Source organism: Mustela nigripes, chromosome 17 (genome assembly GCF_022355385.1).
Source record: "Mustela nigripes isolate SB6536 chromosome 17, MUSNIG.SB6536, whole genome shotgun sequence".
Classification (NCBI taxonomy): domain Eukaryota; kingdom Metazoa; phylum Chordata; class Mammalia; order Carnivora; family Mustelidae; genus Mustela; species Mustela nigripes.
The window spans coordinates 43,750,676-43,771,052 of NC_081573.1; the positions used below are offsets into that span (position 1 = coordinate 43,750,676).

Sequence of the window (20,377 nt, forward strand, 5' to 3'; positions counted from 1 at the left end):
TGGTGGGGCATTTTATGGACCCAACCGGGGGTTTTGAATCTTTCCTATCTTAGCTGTATGTCACAAAGAACAGATGCTCCATAAGCTGCCACTTTTGTGTTTCTAGAGCCTAGTACAGTGCGTGGTACCTACTAGGCATAGGGTTGCCAGATATATCAAATAAAATTACAGAATGCCCCAATTTTTAGCTAAACAGCAAATTCTTTTTTTTTTTTTTTCTATCTATCATGGGAGTATTTATAGTATAATACTCTCATGCAGTATTTGGGGCACGTCTACATATTGCATAGTTAATTATTCGAAATTCAAATTTAACTAGGCGTCCGTACTTACGGGGTAACCCTTAGTAGCTCAATAAATACTTGCTGACTTGATTGGCCTCCTCTCACCTGTAAAATGGGGCTAATGATAGACCCGCCTCGGGGGATGACGGAGTGAACGAAGCTCCTGGCAGACAGTGAGCCTTCAACGTATTTGCTTACTCCAGGACCATCTGGTGAGTGGGAACCCCTTCTATTTTGACATACACAAAGGACAAGAAGGCCGACTCCCGGCCAAAGGCGCCCAAACCAGGCGTAGGTTGCCCACACCTGAGAGTACGGCCGGCCTCTTCCGGGTCAGGTGACCGCGGGCGGTCACGTGACCCGGCCCGAGTGCGGGCGGTGGAAGGCGGAAGTGGGAGCGGAGTTGGGCGCCGCTTCTGTGGCCGCGGCAGGTAGCGAGCGCCGGCGAGACGGGCGCGGGGGGTGCGGCGAGCGGGCGGGCGGGCCGGGGGCGCGGGGCGGGCGGGGGGGCGGGGGACGGCGCGGGGTGGGCCGGGGCGGTGCGGCCCGGGCGCCGGGGGGCGGCGGCTTCCTGTGGGAGGGGCCTGGCTCGGCGGTTCCGGCCTCCGAGGAGGGGTGTCCCGGCTCCCGCCCGAGCGGGGTGGGCGTGCGGCGGGCAGCGCGCGGGGGTGCTTGGAGGTGGGCGCGGAGACAGCCGGGGGTGCGGAGGCCAGCGGGTCCTGCCGGAAGAGGGAAAGGAGCTTAGGTCCTAGGGATGGAGAGGCGTGACCTTTGTGGAGGGTTCGGGTCTGGAGGAAGGGGCGACTTGGGACTGAGCTGGAACGGTGCGCTTGAGTGTTTGACGTGGAGGGAAAGGAGAAATCAGGAAGAAGATGCTGTGTGAACCCCAGCTGAGAGTCTCTTTCTTCCTTTCTCTTTGGAAATGGTTGTTACCCGAGGCTTTGATTTTGGTCCCATTCAGTTTTTAAACTTCAGGAAGGATCACAGAATCTGGATCATTTTGCTTTCGTCACACCCACTTAGTCCTGGTTGGGTAGGGTTCCACTTCTTGGGAACCTTGCCCTTCAGATCATCTTTCTTTTAGATTTTCCCAGATCTCATCAACTTCGAGCCTTAAAAAAAAGAGTGAGGGCACTTTGCTCTGACCGTAAAATGGCTTTTAGCCTAAATTATTGACCACGACCTAGCCCAGCATTACCTCAGCAACAGTGACTGCAGAAATCTTGGGCAGAGTATTTGTAGTGCTTTATGACTTTTATTCTTTCTTCGATTTAAATTATTCAGTTTCACTTATCATGTGACTGCTTATCTTGATAAAGTGTAACTAGGTAGGGTGACTGAACGGTCTCTTTTGTGTTTCTTTTATTGTGACCTTAATCATGATTTTGATATTAAACACCTGTGTAAAAGCTGCTTACCCTCTTTCTTCATGTTTACTAAAATTCGCAGAAGTGAAATGATTGTGCCACAAAGATGTGGTATAACTAGAGTGAATGTTCCAGCTGGACTTTCACAGGAGCCGGAGTCGTTTTGGATTACCCGTAGGAAAAAAAAATGACTTTGCTGACATGTTATGAGTTAAAGTTCTTGGAGTCTTTGACATTTAAAAATTATTTTCTTTCGCGGCCTTTGAGTTAGGTTGGGAAGGTATTATTCATACTTTGGAATGAACAAACAGCCCTAAGGGAGAGGGACTTGTTTTGTTGTTGTTGTTGTTTTTTGTTTTTTGGTTTTTTTTTTTAGCAGTTTATTGCTTTCTTTTTTACTGGTCTCTTTGTTCCTGCTAGACTGCACATCCTTCAAGGGTAGGGTTCATATTGCATTTGGCTCCTACCCTAGTGGCTGGATATTGTGGGCACTTGGTAAATGTTTGGTGAATAAATGACTTTCTAGAGGTCGCACAGCTGTAAGTGAAGGACAAGGGATTTGAACCCAAGACCTAGATTTTCTCTTATCAGACCATTTTCTGTGCTGTTGGTCCATATGAAGATGATGGGCATAGGAATAAGGCTTGGGTTGGCTTCTTAATCCCTTTTACCTAATGATGACTTCCTTGGTTACAAAGAGCTCTTACCAACATCTTGGGACCATGATTCTGTGAAGTTCAGGACTGTCCCAATTCCACAGATGAGGAAGCTAAGGCTTATTGATGTTCTTGCTTTAGATTCTAGAGCTAGTGACTGAGCAGGGACTCAAACCCAGGCAACAGACTCATTCTCTACCATTTACAGAAGGAGTATAAAGTATTTTTTTAAAAAGATTTATTTATTTACTTATTTGACACACAGAGAGATCACAAGTAGGCAGAGAGACAGGCAGAGAGAGAGAGGGGGAAGCAGGCTCCCTGCTGAGCAGAGAGCCCGATGCGAGGCTTGATCCCAGGACCCTGGAATCATGACCTGAGCTGAAGGCAGAGGCTTTAACCCACTGAGCCACCCAGACCCCCCTATAAAGTATTATTTTAAAGTATTTTTTTCGGGACGCCTGGGTGGCTCAGTTGGTTGGACAACTGCTTTCGGCTCAGGTCATGATCCCAGAGTCCCAGGATCGAGTCCCGCATCAGGCTCCCAGCTCCACGGGGAGTCTGCTTCTCCCTCTGACCTTCTCCTCGCTCATGCTCTCTCTCACTGTCTCTCTCTCAAATAAATAAATAAAATCTTTAAAAAAAAAATAAAGTATTTTTTTCAAGTACAGGAAGTATGACATTTTAAGGAAAAATAAAGTATATATATATATATATATATATATATACACCAAAAATTATGAATATGGAATGTAATTGAAGTTTAAAAAATTCCAAGAGGCACCTATGGTGCCTCTTCCTGGGAGAACATTCTTTCATTCAGTGAGTATGTAAGTGCCTACTCTTGGAGTTGCACTGTCCAGTATGGTTGAGTACTGGAGATCTGCAATGGAGTATAAAATACACTGGAGTTTGAAGAGTCAGCTTGAAAAAGAAAATATGTCATTGATTTGTTTCGACTGTTGTAAGAAGCATAATATTAATATCAACATATGCGACACACGATAACATTTTAAGTTTATTGGGATAAATGCAGTATAATTGAAATTAATTTCACCTGTATCTTTCTACTTTTTAAAATGTGTTTCCTAGAAAATTAAAGATTATATTGGACAGTCCTGTTCTAAACACTGGGAATATAGTACCCAAGAAAAGGAAAAACTCTTGCCCTTGTGGATCTTAAATTTTAGTGGAAAGGAACAATAAACAAAATAACCAAGTAAAGTGCATGTTTTATTGTAATAAAGGGGGGAAGTGGGATGTGGAGTGTTGGCTGCGGCTGCAGTTTTGCATAGGGTCTTTAGAGATGCCTTCCTGGGAAGGTGACTGTTGAGTAATGACCTGAAGGAGGTGAGGGGAGGAGCCATGGAAGTGGGGACATTGTGGTCCAGGCAGAGGGGACAGCAAGTTCAGTAGCCCTAAGTAGGCGCACCCCTAGCAGGTTTATGGGCCAGCTAGGGGGCTCCGGTGGCTGGAGGAGTATGAGCAAGGGAGAATAGGAGATTGAGGTCAAAGAGGTGTTGGGGGCAAGGGGAGTGATGGGCACGTCATGGAGGGCCTTGCAACCCATTTTAAGGGTATGGGTTTTAGTCAGTGATTGGGTTCATTGGAAAGTCTTAAGCAGTGGCTTGGACACGGTCACCCTGCCTTTTAACAGGCTCGGTCTGGTTGCTGTGTGGAGAAGGAGTACAGAGGAGCAAGGCTAGGGCAGGGAATTGAATTTAGAGACCTCCAAGAGCCGTGGGAAAGACACAGGATGGATAGTGAGTTTCTAATGTTTAATTATTGGTCTTACCAGACATGTATCGGATGCATTTTGTTTGTCAGGTATTCTGTTGTTTTACAGATTTAAAACAAACAGAACCTCACTGAGGCGAAGTGATGTGCGTGAGGTCATGTAGCTCCGTCATGGAAGAACTGGGAGTTGAGTCTTGATCTTTGAGTGCAGAGCTCTTGCCTTCCTTAGTGTGATACGTGGCGGTGGATACATGAACATAATCTCCCACTGGAAGCAAATCAGTGAGCTGCTTTTGAATGATTTTGAGTCACCATGGGCTCTTACAGATTCTGGAATTTCCGAGAGTTAGAAACAAAAGGGAAGTTCATGTTTCCCTTAAAAACGAACCAGTTGAATCTTTTTTAGAAAGTTGCAGGCCTCTGCTTCTCCCCACAAGGTTGTAAACAAACACTCAGTGATTTAAGTCAAGTGTTAATAACTACTTCTAGGAAAATACCAAACACTAAGGCTTGGCAGTCCTGACCTAGGGCAGGTCTGCTTCCTCTGTGTCACCCATGCCTTTTGCTTCCTGTTTTGTTGTGCGATCTGCTTTCCATTCTCTTTTATTATTAGCCTATAATTCCACTGTACTTCCAAAGATATGACCTTCCCTGTCCCTCCCTCTCTGTTTTTATGTGCTTGGCCTTTTACAGATGTCATTTGGCAAAGTTTAGTTGTGTTTGATTGTTTTTCAATGTGGGGCTTTGGAAAATGGAAGGTAACTCAATGCTGGCCAGAGAAAAGAGGCCAAGCAAGAAGAATTAGTGTTGGGAAAGAAAGAAAGAACTGGGAAAGCAGGAGAGTATGAAGGAAAGGAGAAATTTTTGAACAGACCCTTCTCTTCACATTTTTAAAAAAGTGGATATAGAGTAGATCTGTAATTATAAGAAGCTCTGCCTGTTTCTACAACTGCCTAATTAAAACCTTGATGTCGGTGAATAGTTTTTGCCCTTCTTTGGTCCATGTGCTTCACAGGTCCTTTCATCTTGAGATCAGTGTTCAGTGGTTTCTTGACTCAAAGCTGAGTGAAGAATTTGAGGAATTGCAGAGCCTAGACTTTGAGCTTCAAGAACTGTTTTAGCTTGTATTTTAGTTAATATTGAAGAGCACTTACTGTGTGCCAGCCGCTTTCCTTGATTGGGCTCATTTAATCCCTACAGTAATCTTAGAAGGTAAGTAATATTCTTAGGTTCATTTCACAGATGAAGAATTGAGCTTTAGGGAGGGTGAGTAACTTGTCCACTATCACACAAAGGCTTGTGAGTGACCAGACCTATTTGCCTCTAAAAATTGACTGGTCTGAAAGGCTCTCCTGCAGTTGGGTGAGAAAAAGCATCAGGTGCTCTAGATACTGCAAGAGCTATCCCTTGCTAAAGTTTATGCATGGTTGCTTTCTTGTGCCAAAAGCCCTTTGAAGATTTCTTTAATGGGGGTCCCTCAGAGTAAGAGATCTCAGGTCCCAGATGTCAGGGACCCCCTGACATTCCCCATTGTATTTTCAGGGCCTGGCACAGAGTGGGGCCTATCAGCATTATTGAAAGACTGACCCTGGCTCTGGACCGCGCAGGTTGGAATAAGGGTCCAGAAGAGGCACAGTCAGACAGCGGGCTGCCAGGCCCTGGAAATGCAAAGGTGAATGTCAGGGATTCCTTGGCCATTTTAGTCCTCTGGTTTCAAGAATCAACCTGTCCTAGCCACCTTTTGTATCTGGAATCACAACTATGAAGCACAGTTTAAGCATGACCACATCTCCTGTGACTGCTGGGCTGCTTTCTTTTCGGAAGTTACTGCGGGCCTGGGAGTTGGGCCTCCAAAGAATGTGTCATGGGAAGGGGACTTTGAGTTTCAGCCTGATGTCATTTGAAATCTGGGTCTTCTAAAGCCTTTGCTGCTAATTGTATTAGTTTCCTCTTCCTCATCTGTTTTTTTTTTTTTTTTAAGATTTTATTTTTTTATTTATTTGACAGACAGAGATCACAAGTAGGCAGAGAGGCAGGCAGAGAGAGAAGAGGAAGCAGGCCCCCCTGCTGAGCAGAGAGCCCAATGGGGGGCTCGATCCCAGGACCCTAAGATCATGACCTGAGCCGAAGGCAGAGGCTTTAACCCACTCAGCCACCCAGGCGCCTCTTCCTCATCTGTTTAATGCATTACTGTAAACCTGACCAACGTGATGGTTTAAAACAATGTTCTGGAGGCCTGAAGTCTGCAGTCAAGGTGACAGTATCAGTATCGACAGGGCCTCTGGGGGTGGTGGGGTGGGGGGTGGGTGGAGTGGTATTGGTGGGATCGTGGGGAATTCTTTCTTTGCCTCTCTTAGTGGCTCAAGGCATTTGTTGGTTTGGAATCATAGGACTCCGATCCCTGCTCGGCCTTCACATGGCTTCCTCCCCTGTGTGTGTCTCCTCTCTGTCTCCTGTACAGATACTGTGCCCACTCTAAATTCAAGGTGATCTCATCTTCAGACCTTTAACTTAATTGCCTCTGCACAGACCCTGTTGCAAAATAAGGTCACATTCACAAGGTTCCTTCCACATCCACAGATTCAGACATATGTTTTTGGGTGCCACAATTCAACCCCCTACTCTAATTGAATGTAGGATGGAATGTTCTTATTAAAATTAAATAAGGACATCATCCTATGACCTGATTTGAAGAGGAACCTTTTTCTTTTCTGAATGTAAATTTTATTTGTGACTAAAATAATACATGCACATAGTTTAAAGAGCCAAAGAGCCTTATAAGACTGAGAGCAACAACAGTTCCTGGCTTCGCCTCTGTTTGTTCTTGATTCTGATATGTGTAGTCAGTGACTTTCCAACTCTTAGTTTTCTTCTAGTATTGACTTGTGCGTTTCTTTTCTTTTATTATTTTTTTCCGATTTTATTTGTTTGTTTGAGAGAGAAAGCATGAGAAGCGGGGAGGGTCAGAGGGAAAAGCAGACTCCCCACTGAGCAGGGAGCCCAATGCGGGACTCTGATCCTGGAACTCCAGGACCATGACCTGAGCTGAAGGCAGTCACTTAGCTAACTGAGCCACCCAGGCGCCCCCCTCCCTTTTTTTCCTTTCAAAGTAGGCTCCACACCCAACATAGGGCTTGAACTCATGACTCTGAGATCCAGTCACATGCTCTATACCTTCCCACTGAGCCAGCAAGACATTCCAACTTCTGCATTCCTGAATGACAGTTTTATCCTGCTCTCTTAGCCTGTCAGTTTTATCTACTGTCTTTTAACTATTGAAGGTGAGGATTTAGCCCTGTTTCGGGCCAGTCTCCACAAATACAGAGTTCTACACACTTGTACCTCCACCTTGTGATTATTCCCACATCACAAGTTTTGATTAAGTTGTTTATGCTGTTATAAATATTCACAGCTGAGCCACGTAGTATGTTAGGATTGCATTTCCTATCATATAACTTGTTGCTAGTTCCATATTTCCTGATTTTTTCATTTGCATAGTTTTCTGTGTTCCTGTCACTTATCCTGCATCAAATACTGCGATAGAGCTAAAAGTGCCACTTTTTTCAGTGCACTCAGATGCATCATGTAATCTCTTTCTTCCATTTTCTTTCTTTCCTCTAGAGGTGACATTTCCTATAAATTCTCTAATCTGGACTGTAATGCCTTGGGATTTTTCACTGTTAACCTTGTAATTGCTTTTGTCTCTCCCACGTGAATCCCCACTGTTCTCCATCTTTTTCCTTTATTCCCCTGGAACACATCTTTCAGTAGCTTCCTGACAAAAGCAGCATAGGGAGGAGTTTCTGTGAGACCTTACAAACCATGGTTTTCCAATCCTACTTGACTGATGGTTTTTTGGTTGTAGAATTATAGATTGAAAAGTTTAAAAAAAATCATTTTATCTCAAATTTGAAAGCATTGCATTGTCTTTTCACCTTTAGTGTTACTTCTGAGAAGTCTGATGCCATTCTGATTTTTCTTGTTTGTAAATGTGACTGGAAGCTTGTATACCCTTTGTTCTTGTGTTCTGAAATTTCATGACATTGTGCAATAGAAATTTTTTTTTTCATCGTTTGGGGCACTCAGTTGGGTTCTTTCTGTTTAGAACTGTGTATTCTTCAGCTTAAGAAAAATCTTCTGTGACATTTCTTTGATGATTTCTCTTTTTTTTCTCTTTTATTTCTGTGACTTGCTATAAGATGGACATTGGACAGTTTAAAGATTTATTTGTTTTAGAGAGGGAGCGCACACAAGTGGAAGGGGCAGAGGGAGAGAATCCAAAGTAGACTCTGTGCTGAGCATGGAGCCTGAGGCAGGGCTCGATCTCACCACTCTGAGATCATGACCTGAAACCAAGAGTTGGGTGCTCAACTGACTGAACCACCTGGGTGTCCTAGACTTTGGACATTTTGAACAAAACCACTGTTTTAAAAAAGTCATTTTTTACCTATTTACCATCTTCTTTGTCTTTCAGGTCACTTTTTAGTGTATTTCCTCGCTTTATCAGCTTGGTTTCTGCTATGAGGACTGTCCTTTCTAAGAGCAGATTGTTATTCTCTGAGTCCACCAACCAGCCAACTTACTTGCCTGCCTGCCTTCCTTTAAAATTGCATTCTGTTCTTGTTTCATGGGTGCAATATTTTATCTCTCTAAATTGTTTTGAGGTTTTCTTTGACCTCTATTTTATTTAACAGTGAGCTTTTATTTTTTTTAAGATTTTTATTTATTTATTCGGCAGACAGAGATCACAAGTAGGCAGAGGCGGGTAGAGAGAGAGAGGAGGAAGCAGGCTCCCTGTTGTGCAGAGCCCAGAGAGAAAGAGAGCAAGCATGAGCCAAGGGAAGGGCAGAAAAGCGGACTCCCTGCTGAGCAGGGAGCCCAGTGAGGGCCTCCGTTCTGGGACTCTTGAATCATGACCTGAGCTAAAGGCAGACACTTAACCTACTGAGCGACCCAGGCACCCCTCTTTGTAACTTTATGAGGAACTGCCAGACTTTTCTAAAACTGCACTATTTTTCATTTCTAATTAGCAGTGTATGAAGATTCTAATTTCTCAAAGTTCTCAGTACTATTTGTTATTGTATCCTTTTTGATTTTGGCCATTTTAGTTTGTGTGAGGTGATGTCTTATTGTGGTTTTAGTTTGTATTTCTCTAGTGACTAATGATATACATTTTAAAAAAAGATTTTATTTATTTATTTGACAGAGAGAGATCACAAGTAGGCAGAGAGGCAGGCAGAGAGAGAGAGAGAGAGAGAGAGAGAGGGAAGCAGGCTCCCTGCTGAGCAGAGAGCCCAATGCAGGACTCAGTTCCAGGACCCTGAGATCATGACCTGAGCTGAAGGCAGTGGCTTAACCCACTGATCCACCCAGGCACCCATGATATACATTTTTTATATGCTTATTTTTAAAATATATTTTTTAAAGATTTTATTTATTTGAGAGAGAGGGTGAGGCCGAATATAAGCGGGGGGAGCAGCTCAGGGAGAGGGAGAAGCAGATTCCCACTGAGCAGGGAACCTGATACAGGACTCCATCCCAGGACCATGAGATCATGACCTGGGCTGAAGACAGATGCTCAAACAACTGAGCCACCCAGGTGCCCCAGTTTTTATATCTTTTTTAGAGAAATGTCTGTTTAGATCCTTTGCCCATTTTTTAAAAAAATTGGATTGTCTTTTTATTATTGAGTTGTAAAAGTTCTTTATATATTCTAGACATTTTTTTTAAGGTTTTATTTATTTATTTGACAGAGAGGGATATCACAAGTAGGCAGAGGGGAAACAGGCTCCCTGCTGAGTAGAGAGCCTGATTTAGGGCTTGACCCCAGGACCTGAGATCATGACCTGAGATGAAGCCAGAGGCTTTACCCACTGAGCCACCCAGGTGCCCCTCTAGACTTGATTTGCAAATATTTTCTCTCATTCTTTGGTTGTCTTCACTTTCTTTTTTTTTTTTTTTTTTTTTTTTTTTTTTAAAGATTTTATTTATTTATTTGACAGACAGAGATCACAAGTATGCAGAGAAGCAGGCAGAGAGAGAGGAAGGGAAGCAGGCCCCCTGCTGAGCAGAGAGCCCAATGTGGGACTCGATCCCAGGACCCTGAGATCATGACCTGAGCCGAAGGCAGCGGCTTAACCCACTGAGCCACCCAGGCGCCCTTGTCTTCACTTTCTTGATGGTATCCTCTGAAACATAGAAGATTTTAATTTTGATGAAGTCAAATTTATCTTGTTTTTATTGGTTATACTTTTCATATTATATCTAAGAAACCATTTCTTGACTTAAAGCCATGAACATTTAAACCTGTGGGTTTTTTTCTGAGTTTTATAGTTTTGCTCTTATATTTTGGATTTCGGTGCATTCTGGATTCATTTTTGTATAAGGTATGAAGTAGGGGTCTAACTTTGTGCATTTGCTCATGGATACCCAGTTGTCCCAGCACCATTTGTTGAAAAGACTGTTACTCTTTTTCCATTGTATTGCCTTGGCATCCTTGTCTAAAATCAGTTGTATGTAGGTGTATGAATTTGTATCTGGACTCTCAATTATCTTTTCTTTCTTTTTTTTTTTTTTAAGATTTTATGTATTTATTTATTTGAGAGAGAGAGAGTGCACAAGCTGAGGGTGGAGAGAGGCAGACAGACGTGGAGGGACCAGCAGACTCCCTGCTGTACAGGGATCCTAGCTCAGGACTTGATCCCAGAGCCCTGAGAGCATGACCTGAGCTGATGGCAAACATTTAACTGACTAAACCACCCAGGCTCTCCTTGACTCTCAATTTTCTTCACTTGCTCTGTGTCTATCTTTATAATAGTACCATGGTCTTGATTACTGTAGCTTGCTAGTAAGTTTTGAAATTAAGTAATATCCTGGGTGTTATATGCAACTGATGAGTTATTGAACACTACATCTGAAACTAATGATATGCTATATGCTGGCTAATTGAATTTAAATTAAAAAAAAAAGAAATTAAGTAGTATGAATCCTCCAACTTTGTTTTTTCTAAGATTATTTTGGCTATTCTGGGTCCCTTGTATTTCCTTATGTATCTTAGGATGACTTTATCAATTGAGTTCTGTTTTTTCTTCTTATGTTTTATTTTTAAAAATTATTTATTTATTTATTTATTTATTTATTTGACAGACACAGATTACAAGAGGCAGGCAGAGAGGGGAGGAGGGGAGGAAGCAGGCTCCCTGCTGACCAGAGAGTCTGATGCGGGGCTTGATTCCAGGACCTTGGGATCATGACCTGAGCCGAAGGCAGAGGCTTTGACCCACTGAGCCACCCAGGAGCCCCTCTTTTTGTTTTAATATCTGGCTTTTCTTTCTAAGGGTCTCTTTAGATAGTTGGATTCCTTTATGTATTTAGTAGCCACAGGCTGAGCTGTGTGCTCAGCCTCAAATGGGGGAAGGTGAGTGGGGATGGGACAGTGAATTCTCATAGCTCCGGATGTAGACTTCCACTTATCTGTCTGGATCAGTATGGTGCCTAATCGCTACCCTCAGCTGTGCCTGACGTCCTCAGGTCTGGTGTAATCTATCCAGAGACTAAAAATGAACTCTTCTATTTGGGATTGGGGAGAGGGTGACTGCCTGGCTGAATAGTTGGGGAGGGGGACTGGGAACTCTGTTTCTCATACAGGCTTTTACTCTTCTCTCCTGTTTGTTGGCCAACTCTGCTGTCACTTTCAGACACACCTAGTGCCCGCAGTCACCCTTTCTGTGATTCCCCAGTGCTACTAGCCTGCTTTTTGTCAACCCTACCCCCCAACCATTACAGGCATCTATCTCACTTGCCCCTTTCCAGGATGTGGCTGCTGCCCCCTCTGTCTGTTGTTTCCTTTCCCATTCATTTTTAGTTGGTTTATATTTTTGTGTTTCTTTTCTGTCATTTTGATGGGATTTGAGAAGAGAGCAGAGATAAATATATGTGTTTAATCTGTTACGTTTATTAAGAGCTCCTGGAAGGTTCTCTAAGTTGGTATCAGGGAAGGTGCTAAAATACTTAGTCTCCTCGGAACCAGTCCTGGCACAGAGCTCCTTCACTGTGTACTGTTCCTAAAGTTTTATATTGCCCCTTTAAAAAAAAATCTGCATATTGTTTAGTGCAATCTTTCTGCATAATTTTAGTTTAGCCTTAAACATTCTCATAGAGCTGGGCGCCTGGGTTAAGCCTCTGCCTTCAGCTCAGGTCATGATCTCAGGGTCCTGGGATGGAGTCCCGCACTGGGCTCCCTGCTCCATGGGGACCCTGCTTCTCCCTCTGCCTCTGCCTCTCTGTCTCTTTCTGTCTTTCATGAATAAATAAATAAAATCTTTAAAAACAACAACAACAACAGCAAAAATATTCTGATTGAGGTGAAGTCCTACTCTTAGTGTAGACAACTAATTCAGTAATGCTATACCAGTGGTTCTCACCCCAGCTTTATATAAGGATCCCCTGGGGAATTTTTAAATAATGTAACTGTCTGTACCCTACTCCAGACCAGTCAAATGGGAATCCCTGAGGTGGGTTTGGCTGTCATTGTTGACTGGTTCGTTTTTAGTGCTCTCCAGTTAATTCCAGTGTGCAGAAAGAATTGAGGACCGCTGCTCCAAAGCATTTCATAGTTCATTAAGAATAATTTTACCTCGGCACCTGTGTGGTTCACTGAGTTAAAGCTTCTGCCTTTGGCTCAGGTCATGATCTCAGGTTCCTGGGATAGAGCCCCACATTGGGCTCTCTGCTCAGCAGGGAGCCTGCTCCCCCCCCCCCCCCCCCGCCTCTCTGCCTACTTGTGATCTCTGTCAAATTAAAAAAAAAAAAAAAGAATAATTTTATCTAACAGGATACATTCCATTATATCCCTTATTGCCATTTTCTTCCTCCTTCACTGGCCCCTGTTTGTTTTGTAGCGTCCCAAGACTTACTACTACCTCGAGAGCTCTTGCTCTTTTATCTGCCTAGAATGTTCTTCCAGTGTCATTCTCAGTTCTGTCCTTCACCTTCTTCTGATCTTTGGTTAAAAGCCACCTTCTTGGGGTACCTGGGTGGCTCAGTGAGTTAAAGCCTCTTCCTTCAGCTCAGGTTATGGTCCAAGGGTCCTGGGATTGAGCCCCGCATTGGTGGGGGGGTCTCTGCTCGGTGGGGAGTCTGCTTCTCGCTCTCTCTGCCTACTTGTGATCTCTGTCTGTTGAATAAATAAATAAAATCTTAAAAAAAAAAAGCCACCTTCTCAATGAGACTTTCCTCATCCACAGCTTTTTTCACTTTGGCCACCATCTTAAATTCCTGTCCTCCTTCGCTGCTTTGTTTTTCTCGGAGTCACTTGTTACCTCTGCAGTTCTTTCATTTGCTTCATATCTGGCATCCCTTTTGACACATGTCCTTTCCCTATGTTATCAGTCTTTTAGAGTTTAAAGAATCCAGTGGATGGAACGTCATTTATTCTCTCTCCCATGCCCTTCTCTGCTCTTTGTAGATGCAAGCTTCTGACCTGTATCATTTCTTTCTCCTGGAAGGACTTCTTTTAAATGTTTCTTTCAGGGTATGTTTTTGTTTGAGGAAGTCTTTTGTTTACTCCTTCACTTGTAAAGAATAACTCCATTGGACACAAAATTCTAGGTTAGTATGTTTTTTCTTTCAATACTTTAAATATTTCTCTCTGCTCTCTTCCTGCTTATATGGTTTCTGGTAAAACAAACAAACAAACCAACCCTGTTGTAATTCTTACCATTATTCCTGTATAGGTTAGCTGTTTTCTTTCTCCTTTTGGCTTCATTCAAGACTTTCCTTTTGTTTTTAGTTTTCTCTAGATTCACTATGGTAATATTCTGTATCTAGTTGTTTGTTTGTTTGTTTGTTTTGTTCTAGTGTTTGGTGTTTCTCCTGCTTCTTGTTCTCTGAGCTTCCTGGATTTGGGGCTTGCTGTAGGTCATTAACTTTGGAAAATTCTTGGCCATTATTACTTCAGATATTTCTTTTGCTCTGTTCTCGCTTCTTCTGGTATTCCAATTATGCATATTTTGCACATTTTGAAACTATCCCACAGTACTTGGACTTTTAAAAACATTCTTTCTTGTGTGCTTGGACAGCTTTGTTGGTTGAGTGGCTGCCTTCGGCTCCTGTCACGATCTTAGGGTCCTGGGATGGAGCGCTATATCAGGCTCTCTGCTCAGTGGTGAGTCTGCTTCTCCCTCTGCCCCTTCTTCTCCACTCATTCTCTCTCTCTCAAGAAAATAAATAAAATCCTAAAGAAAAATTCTTTCTTTTTGCATTTCTATTGGAAGTTTTTATTGACGTAGCTCTAAACTCTGTGATTCTATAGCTGTGCTGTCTACGGATGAACCCATGGAGACAATCTACGTTTCTTTTACACTGTTTTGGATTTCTAGCCTTTTCTTCTTTCTTTCTTAGGGCTTCCATGTCTCTGCTTACATTATCCATCTGTTCTTGTGTGTTGTCTCCTCTTTCCATTAGAGCCCTTAATATATCTATCCATAGTTATTTTAAATTCCCTGTCCATTAGTTTTAAAATCTGTGTCTTCTCTAAGTCTGGTTCTGATGCTTGCTTTGTCTCTTCACACTTTTTATTGCCTTTTAGCATTGCTTATAATTTTTTGAAAAGATTTTTTTATTCTACAGAGAGAGTGAGAGAACATGTGGAGGGGGGAGGGGCAGAGGGAGAAGGAGAGAGATTTCAAAGCAGATTCCCTGCTGAGCGTGGTGCCCTACATGGGGCTTGATCCCAAGCTGAAATCAAGAGTCAGACACTCAACCGACGGAGCCACCCAGGTGCCCTTTAACATTATTTATACTTTTTAATTGAAAGCTGGACATCATGTATTGGGTTAAAGGAGCTGAGGTGAATAGGCCTTTAGTTTGGGGTTTTATGTTAATCTGGCTAGGAGTTAATTTGGGTTTAACAATTGCTCTGACTTGGTGCACCAGGGTGGCTCAGTTGGTTAAGCATACAGCTTTCAATTTCATCTCAGGTCTTGATCTCATGTTCATGAGTTCAGGTACCCTTGGGTGTGGAGCCTACTTAAAACAAAACAAAATAATTGCTGTAACTGTAGGTACCAGAGGTTTCAAATTTATCTAGTATCCTTGTTTTGGTCTCCCTGTTATCTTTGGTCTTCCTTAAGAACAACTTTGTGAATAGTATTTGCACCTTTCAGCTCTTTCAGCTGTATTCCAGCTTTATTAGACCCATGATATGGTGGGAAAGTATGGGGGAGGGCCAGAATTTTGTAGTCTTATCATTAAATCCCAGTCTTTTAGGGGTGTCCAGGTGGCACAGGTAAGCGTCCGATCTTAGTTTTAGCTCAGGTCGTGATCGTGTGGTTGTGAGACTGAGCTCTGCATTGGGCTCCAAGCTCAGCATGGAGTCTGCTTAAGTTTCTCTCCCTCTCTTTCTGTGTCTCCCCTTCACATGCTCTCTCTCTAAAATAAATACATCTTAAAAAAAAAAAACAACACCCTCAGTCTTTTAACGAGTCTATGTCCATGGGTTGTCACCTTCAAAAGTGTTTTTTAACTAGTTTTCCTCAAGTGATACAGGAAGAGTAGAAGGACCTCAGGCAGGGGAACTTCCTTCCCCTAGTTAGGATAAAGCTCTGGTGAAGTCGTTTTCGCTAGAGAGTAGGCCCTCATTGTGAACATTTGGGATATTTTACAGTGGTTACTTTTTCCTTTTCCATGCAAGAGCCAGGAGGGAATCTTTCTTGGCTCTTCACCAGGACAACCTCTAAAGCAGGAATTTTGTTTTGTTTCATTTTACTCACCGTTTATCACTAGCACCAAAACCAGTGCATGGTATATAGTAGATGCTCAATAAATATTTGTTCATCCAGGCCCATGAGGTTATTTTACATATGTGTGGGAAAATTTCTCAGACCTAAGATGGTAATGAACTGATGACATTTCTCTGAGTGAATAGTTAGTCCTCAAATCTATTGATTACTTGTTGGGTTTTGTGGTGTTTTGTGAGTGTCTCTCTAATTTGAAGCCCTACCCAACATGGGATTGTTACAGAGCTGCTCTCATGCAACCTTTAGTAAGGAAACTAGGAAGGAATGTATTTTATATCATGATCCAGTGTACTTGTTTGTTTGTTTGCTTTTTAAGATTTTATTTATTTGACAGTGAGAGAGGGAATACAAGCAGGGGAAGTGGGAGAGGGAGAAACAGCTTCCTGCTGAGCAGAGAGCCCGATGTGGGGCTCGATCCCAGGACCCTGGGATCTCAACCAAAGCTGAAGGCAGAGGCTTAACGACTGAGCCACTCAGGTACCCCGATCCAGTGTACTTGTACATATAAATGTCCATTTATCTGGACAGACTTTTCATGAAATAATACTTTCCTTTATGTATGATGTACTCTTATATTTTATATTCTGTTATATTTTACTTAAAAAAGGTTTTTTTTTCCCCCCAAAGATTTTTATTTATTTGACAGAGAGAGAGATCACAAGTAGGCAGAGAGGCAGGCAGAAAGAGAGAAGGGGAAGCAGGCTCCCTGCTGAGCAGAGAGCCCAATGCAGGCCTTGATCCCAGGACTTTGAGATCATGACCTGACCCGAAGGCAGAGGCTTAACCCACTGAGTAACCCGGACGCCCCTAAAAAAAAGGCTTTTTATTTATTTTTATTTATTTTAAAAAAGATTTTATTTATTTGACAGAGAGAGAGAGAGATCACAAGTATGCAGAGAGGCAGGCAGAGAGAGAGAGTGGGGGGAGCAGGCTTCCAGCTGAGCAGAGATCCTGATGCAGGGCTCAATCCTAGGACCCCGAGATCATGACCTGAGCTGAAGGCAGAGGCTTAACCCACTGAGCCACCGAGGTGCCCCAAAAAAGGCTTTTTTTTTTTTTTTTGAAATATTTTATTCATTCATCTGTCAGAGGAGAGAGCAAGAAAGAGAGCACACACAAGCAGGCAGAGGCAGAGAGAGAAGCAGGCTCCACACCGAGCAAAAAGCCTGATGTGGGATTCGATCCGAGGAGCCTGGGATGATGACCTGAGCCTAAGGCAGCAGCTTAACTGACTGAGCCACCCAGGTCTCCCCAAAAAAGACTTTAAAAAAAAAGATTTTATTTATTTGTCAGAGAGAGAAGCATGCACACACGCTAGTGAGCACGAGCAGGGGGAGGGGTGGAAGGAAAAGCAGGCTCCGCACCGAGCAAAGAGCCCAATGTGGGACTTAATCCAGGACCCTGGGATTGGAACCTGAGTTGAAGGCAGATGCTTAAGCAACTGAGCCACCCAGGCATCCCTAAAAAAATGCTTTTCAAGATTTACATAGAGGACAGGTTCAGAGGACAATACGCTTTTAGTGTTTTTACACTTGATCTTAGCCAAAAGCCAAGAAGCGATTTTTTTTAGTGTTTTTAAAGAAATTTGGGTTAATTCAACTAACCAGAGGTAGTTTTGATTTTCCTCTTCCCCACCCAATAAATCCATTACGCCCTTCAATAATGAAATTCTCTGTGTGTCTATAACCTTTGGTGATACTTAAAACATTGTTCCCCTTCCTCCTCCTTCCTACCCTGGGCTTATGCTAACTCATGTTTTTGGGAGTGATTTGGATGCAAACATTGCCCATTGCTATGAGCAAGGGAAAAAATTAAACTTGAGTCCAGGTGCAGGGTTGCTGAGACAGGTATAGCATAAATCCTAGGCCTCAGGTTTCATGACCTGGAGCCTCCTGCCTGTTAGGGACCATGTCTCATATGGGACCCTGAGGCAGAGGCTGAGAGGCTAAATGTACTTTGGGATGGGGTCTGACTTCTTTTCTCTAGTAATGGTTACTTTTAAAAAATACATGGTTGGAAAGGTCTTATAGTTCAAAACACCTACCTTGTAAAGTCAAGGTGGTATTTTCCTTAATAGATCTGGAAAGACAGACAGTCCCCGATGTAATAACACTGATTATTATTAATAAACACTGGACTACCATCTCGAAAGACATTGGAAAAAGAAAACGTGTTATCTACTCTAATTCTTCTGCTTTCCCAGTTGGCTTTCTTCCTTCTGAGACTTCATTAGAATTTATCTGCTTGGTTTTGTTGTGGGGCCCTGACGGATACAGATCCAGAGGTTTGGTCTTCTCCCATTTAACAGGCCATGTAGGAGGTTTCATTCTCTCGAATTCTCTTGAGTTTAGGCCATAGGCTAAAAGGAGAAAAGCTCAGGGAGGACGTGCTAGTTTAAAACTACCCTCAGTTGAGTTGTCTTAGGAAAAGAGTCCTAATAGATATAAAGATTTTTAAAATATTCTTTTATTTTTTGAGTCTCTAAATAATGGATCTCCTGCTTGTAGTGCTTTAACCTCTGTTACCGAAAGCCCTGAGGCTTATTTATAATCATTAATTTTTCCTTCATTATTCAAGATATGATCTTCCCCCTCTTTAAAATTATCGTTAAATTATGAGAGAGATCAAACATGTAAAATGGTTCAGAGAATAAGATAATGAATAGTCATAAAAACCACCATCTGGATTTCATGAATATTAACATCTTGCCATATTTGCTTCAGAACTTTTTCTTTAAAAGACAAAATGTTGCAGATACCTTTGAAGTTCCCGTGGTCTCTGTTCTTCCACCAGTTCCCATGGTCCCTTCTGTGCTACTCCAGAAGTAACTTCCATTCTCATCTCGGTGTGGTTACTTCCCAGCCACACTTTTATACCTTTATTCCATTCATGTCTTGCCACAGCAGTATATACAACTGATTCTGTGTAAGTTCAAGCGTGCACCAATGACATCATACTACACTTAGGTTTTCACTTGCTTTTTCCCCCTTTTGCCATTATAATGTGGGATTTTTTAAAAAAGATTTTATTTACTTATTTGACATACAGAGATCACAAGTAGGCAGAGAAGCAGTCTCCCCACCGAGCAGAGAGCCCGATGCGGGGCTCGATCCCAGGACCCTGAGATCATGACCTGAGCTACCCAGGCGCCCCATAATGTGGGATTTGTACGTGTAGATTGAATTCAGATATTCCAGCTATTCCACAGAATTCCATTTTTTAAGTAGATTCAGTTTATTCATTCCCCCATTGATGGACATTTAGGTCGTTCACAAATTTTTGCTATTACAAACGTTGTGATGAACATCTCTGCAACGCGGCTTCTTCGGCATGTGTTGGGAGATTTTTCCCGGGGCAGAGACCCAGGAGGGAAATCCTGCCAGGCACAATATATGCATCTTTCACTATACGGAGGTTGCCAGGTACCATCTCATTTGCCTTCAGAACTGTGTAAGGCTTCTCACCACTACTTTTTCTCTGACATCTCATCTCTTGCTGGTCTGCTCGGGGGAAAGAGAGCATTGATCTTTTTATTGCTTTACCAAAACAAATTTAGTCTAGGAAATCAAAACATCTTCCTTTTAAATTTCAGACAGTGATGCTCCAGTTCACTGGGTAAACATTTATGGAGCTCCTGTTAAGAGCCAGGCATCATTCTGGACCGCAGAGCAGGGCTCCAGGGCTAATAGATGGGGCACACATCTCAGCCTTTGTGGAGCTTACATTCTAGGGGAGGGAGAGAGACAATAAATACGATAAATCCATACAGTATGAACCATGCCAGTGATAAATGCTAGGGAGGAAAAGTAAAATAGGGAAGGAGGGGTCCAAATGCATGTGGAAAGGTAGTGTAATAGAGTGGTCCAGGAACACCTCTTAAGAAAGTGACTTCTGAGTACATGTCTGAGGTAGTCCCTATAGGTGAACAATTGGGGAAAGAACATTCTAGATGGAAAAGGTAGAAGTCCAATAGGGGAGCAAGTCTGGCATGTTCAAGGATGAGTGGGGAGGCCTGTATAGCTTCAGGAGAGGGAGGAAGTGGGGAAAGAAAAGAGAGGGGAGGTCAGAGAGGCGTGTGGACTGTATCATGCAGGGCCTACATTTTAAGGACTTTGACTTGTACTTTGCAGGAGACTGGAAGCCCTGAATGGTTTTGAATAGCAGAGTGATGTAATCTGACATACGTCTTAAAAAAAAATCAGTCTGCTGAGCATAGAGATTAGATTGAAGGTAAAGAGGATCTGAGCAAGAGAAAGATAATCTGGGTAAGCGATCACAGGGCTTTGGACCAAGATGGTGCCAAGAGGTGGAGAGAAATGTTTGAACTTGGGAATATTTTAAAGGTAAAACCAAGACGATTTCCAAATATGTTTTAAAGATTCTTAAATTTTATTTTAGAGAGAGAGACAGCCTGGAGGGGAGGGGTAGAGGGAGAGGGAAAGAATCTCAAGCAGACTCCGGACTCCGTACCGAGCCCACCGTGGGGCTTGATTGCACCACCCTGTGATCACGACCTGAGCTGAAATCAAGAGTCG

At 42.9% G+C, this 20,377-nt stretch overlaps 1 protein-coding gene across 2 annotated transcripts in view; it reads left to right on the forward strand.

Moving 5' to 3' along the window:
• The first annotated feature begins 625 nt into the window (after positions 1 to 625).
• The window catches only part of WWP2 (WW domain containing E3 ubiquitin protein ligase 2), a 150,700-nt gene continuing 130,948 nt past the window's right edge, over positions 626 to 20,377 (forward strand). The window contains exon 1 of one of the 2 annotated variants that reach the window (XM_059383233.1): positions 626 to 715. The gene's annotated coding sequence lies outside the window, so the exon portion shown is untranslated. Of the gene's footprint in view, positions 716 to 940; positions 963 to 20,377 lie in introns of those variants that run through there. The other variant, XM_059383234.1, reaches the window with a different exon arrangement.